Source organism: Drosophila gunungcola, unplaced genomic scaffold, assembly GCF_025200985.1.
Source record: "Drosophila gunungcola strain Sukarami unplaced genomic scaffold, Dgunungcola_SK_2 000053F, whole genome shotgun sequence".
Taxonomy (NCBI): domain Eukaryota; kingdom Metazoa; phylum Arthropoda; class Insecta; order Diptera; family Drosophilidae; genus Drosophila; species Drosophila gunungcola.
In genome coordinates this window covers 311,385-316,263 of record NW_026453217.1, presented here as the reverse complement: position 1 = coordinate 316,263, position 4,879 = coordinate 311,385, and positions in this window count along the sequence as shown.

Below are 4,879 nucleotides of genomic sequence, written 5' to 3'. Positions count from 1 at the left end.
CCAGTATCTTGGTTCCCCACATCGTAGCATTTGAGACCCGACGTGGACACCCATCCCGTTCGGTCTAGTACCTTAGATTCCCCTCCTCGTAGTGCATGTGACCTGTACGTGGACACCCGGCCCGTCTGGTATAGTACCCTAGTTTTCCTCCTCGTAGCGCATGCGACCGGCACGTGGACACCCGGCCCGTCTGGTCTAGTACAATAGCTTTTCTCTTCGTAGTGCATGTGACCTGCGCGCGGACATCATTCCCGACTGGTCAATCGTACCGCCATCCTTTCACCTCGATCCCCCCTCGTGTCTGACAAACCCTATCCGGCTTGGCCTCGCCCGAAGGTCCAGCCCGGTGGATTTTTGGCATCCGATACATCGAGAACGACTTGCGCGCGACGCAACTCCCCGGTCCTACTCTCGCGAAATAGCATCCTGGCTTGGCCTCGTCCGAAGGTCCAGCCCGGTGAATTTTTGGCCTGCGACACGCGGAAAGCGACTTACGTGTCCCAATCGCGGAAGTGATCGGCGGGACTACCCGGCGTCCCCATACTCGCGAAACCGTTCGTCTGGCTTGGCCTCGCCCCAAGGTCCAGCCCGTGGAATTTTTCACCCAGGGGCAAGACACGGCGTGACCAGCTCCGACACCAACTCTCTCTCCCCCGGCGTCTATGAGAACCTTCGGCGTGACTCCCCAAACGACTCATTCACTCGTTGAATGATACTCTCTAGTCCGGTGTTTCGGTGATTTACAAATTTCTTGTAAAGGACTCCTGGATCTGACTGAGATCTGTACCCCGGCCAGAGAGCATCCTTACGAGAAAACGAGAAAAAAACCTGGAAGGATTCCGTTATTTGAAGTTTCGCAACCTCGCTTAGTGCAGACAGCAGCGCGTGCCAGAATTTTCGTTCACTTCATTTCAAATCGTAAAACAGTACACACGTCTACGCTGCGAGCGCAATTTTCAAAGTGAATAAAAATAACGCCACGTGTAACTAGTGAAAAGTGTTTTATACCGGCGAGACAGCCAATATTGAGTTATGGTGCTACACATTTTATTAAAAAAAAAAAAAAAAAAAAACTACAGAAGGTAATTGTGAATACGATAGGCAGGTCAGAAAAAGATAGTGTTATTTTGTTGCAGAAGGCCAATATCGTCGTGGTAGTAAAAGCTGGCCAGGAAGTACCGAGCTTGCTACTATCGCGCTCGATTACTGGTCGGCGGACAGCTTGAGGATCAGCATTGTGAGGCAGCGGTAAATTCTTGTGTCCAAGAATTGTGTCGGTTACGTCACCGGAACACCGCACGCCACGTGCGGCTGGATTATATACATCTCTTCCTCATCAAAGACGCCCAAAAGGAGACCGAGCCAGCAAATATATCTGGCTTGAAAACCCCCTGCAACTAGCCCGCCTAACGGATACGACTTCTGACCGCAGCATGCCAAGTGCTGCGTGGTGATTATCAACATTACGTATGTGTGGCCAAGAATAACAGCCGTCTACAAAGTATACACTGCGCTGAGACCGCTGCGCAAAGCCACCAAGATGTAGGATCACCCCAATCTTATGGAAGGCGTTGAGGTAGTCATCTGACTGCAGCTTCATAACCTCACCAGCACGCGCCACGCGCGGCATGAATGAAGTATAACTGACGAAACCCAGGATTTAGCAAGTTGCCCAAGGAGGATCTTTTCTTCGAGCAGTCTCTGGTCTAAGAATTACTGGAAGATGTTGTAAATTTAAAAATGTGACGAACATTCGAGTTTTTCTTTTTTTTTTGTAAATATAGTTTAGATTTTTTTTTATAACTCTTGTATTTTAGGTTTTTGATCATAGCCGTTTATTTAGGATCCATTTATACGAGATAAATTATGTTATAATCCCCAGCCGTGCAAATCACACACATGTTCAGCCCACTGTAAAAACCAATTTTTCTGATAACTTTACATAATGTAGGTTGCTGCAGCATCTTCGATGGGCCCAACGAAAATGCGTCAACGGATACGTACGTAAGTGAACGAAAACCTTATATCGCATTTCATGAATATAATATTTTTGGGGATTTGATTGTGTGTCGTTTAATCGTTTATATATGTGTATGAATAATTTACTTTGTATTATAATCTGCTATTGAATAATGATAAGGTTAAGGAAAAATATCCCGTTAATAATTGATCGTTAATAACATAAAGCATATAGAATGAAACGCACCGATGTGAATATTTTGTTTGATAATAAGTAATTTGAATTTAAAAATGAAAATGTTTGATTGATTTGGACCACATATGTCCGTGTTTGAAATACAATGCTGCTGTTACATGAATTAAGTTTGTGAATTTATAAATAAAATCAAATAAGGGATAACCGCCAAATTTCTCACGTGTTATCAAGGTAGGGAGGGTACAGAACGGGGAGTGAATATCACCTAGCTACCCCGAACTCTTGATTAATCTTGATCTACTTAGTCTTCATCGTCCGTCCGCTTATCAAAAAGTCTGTTTACATCCCTATTTGTTTGGAACCTGTTAGATTACCGCTTAGTGCACTTAAAACTTTTTTTTGTTTTGTGTGACAGTGTTTATCATATAGAGGACGAGGAAAGAACCACCCCCCATCCGGCGAGTTTAGTACCGAGCAATGCTAGAAGTGCACGACTCCGACTCTTCTATACACTAGATGGAATATTTTCCGAACATCTGGTGCTGTCTAAATAAATAATGCTGTACACTACATCTGGTTGACATTTGGAGCAACAACAATCGCTCAGGAGACGCCGTACAACAGCACATATTGAGAGTGATCGCACAAAAACATTTAGATAACGAAACCATAAAGTCGATTAAGGAAAAAGTGAAAGGCTTTGTCAGTTACGTAAATAAACGCTTGCCTAAATGTAATTCAACTCTAGAAAGATTTAAGGGAAAGCACGCAAAAAGGCTTGGGAAAAGCTTGTTCATAGAAATCACTGGTCATTATGCATTGGCAAATAAAGTGGGTCGCCCAAAATGTGATTACGAAAGCGGTGATCCTCGTCTGAAAAGAAAATTGGCCGCGGAACTTTCAGCTAAAAAATCGAACGAAAAAGACTTGGCTGTTGTTTTAAAAGCAGCTGCAAGTTCTAAGAGCATTAAGAAGAAAAAGATTTTTGCGGATGGGCCCAAACAAATGTCAGCTGAAATTTTTAATGGAAAATGGATTTACAAAACGTCAGTATATAAATATACAACGAAATGGAAAAATGCACGGATGTGATATATACCCGGCATATCCGGCCGTACTTAATTCTAAATTAAAACTCAGACCAAAAGGAATAGAGTATTTTGAAAATAAGGCACTTGTATCATTGCAAAATCTTTTGGCTCATACATCATTCCGTATTCTTGAATTGCAACACGAGGTTTTAGAAACACTTCCCAACGTGGTACATTGCAAGTTATTCTTCAGCTATGGATATGATGGTTCGTCCGGCCAGAGTTTATACAAACATAGTTTTCAGATCCACGATAATAGTCCTTCAATATTTGTTACTACAATTGTCCCATTGAAATTGACAAATGAAACGCAACAAATTATTTGGCTCAATAAGACTCCGCAATCTGTTATATTTTGCCGCCCATTGAAGATTGAATTCATTAAGGAAATTACCTCGCTTATATTAAAAGAAAATGAAAATTTGGATGCCCAGATTCGCAACATGCTAATATATTTGTATAAATTTAAAGAAAAAAATATATAATATATATATTGGTCACATGACACTAATAGATGGTAAAGTCTTAAACTAAGACACACACTCTTCAGTATGGAATCAGTCCTTTACATGGTTGGATCCGCTTTTTCGAGTTGGTTTTAAAAATCTCATATAGAATTTATCTTAAGAAGTGGCATGTCAAGGGCAGCGATAAGCCTAAACTAAAAGAACGAAAAAGACTTTTACAATTAAAAATGATTAAAGAAATGGGCCTATATGTGAACAAGCCTCTTTCAAATGGCAGTGGAAACTCCAATAACGGCAACACTGCAAGAAGAGCATTTTCCAATGCAGCTTTACTTTCATCAATTCTTGGTTTATGACTATGATATTTTACATTTTCATACAATTCTAATAAAAATTAACTGCGAGTACGAAATAAACTCGGAAAAGTTTAAAGACTTCTGTGCTAAAGATTTTGTGGCATATCACAAAAAATATCCTTGGTATCCGATGTCGCCCAGTGTACACAGAGTCTTAGGCTTAGACACTTGTTCAATTCCTGTAGAATGCCTTTGTGAACATGCATCAGAGTCCCGAAATAAGTTATACAAGAACGATAGAAGAGGCCACGCTAGAAAATGTAGTCGATTAGACAATATTACAGACGTTTTCAAAAGGTCCATGGATAGTTCTGATCCATTGCTGTCCAGTACATTTCTAAAAGATCGACTAAATACAATTAAAAAGAAAACCATTCCAGCAGCAGTTATATCTCTACTACAAGCACCACAGTTGGAAATTCATTATGAAAATGATGATCCAGATTCCACACAGAATTCGTCCGACGAAGATTTTGAAGAACTGGACGGACTTGAGGTTATTGCTGCAGAATGTGAATACTTTGAACTAGAAGAAAATTGAGTAACTTCTATAGTAAGTAACATAACCATACTTATTTAAAATTTTGTAAAATGTATCTTTACTTTCAGAATGAAGCACTAATAATGGAGATGAATACTAAAATGTGATCTTAGATAATTGTTTTTTTTTTCATTTGATATAAAGAAAATATGAAATAAAAATGTTTAATGGAGCTTTTTTGCATGTCGGCCAGATTGGTTATATGACAGCTATATGAAATAGTGCCCCAAATCATTTGAAACTTGGTAGGCCATCTTGGGAGCTTAAAA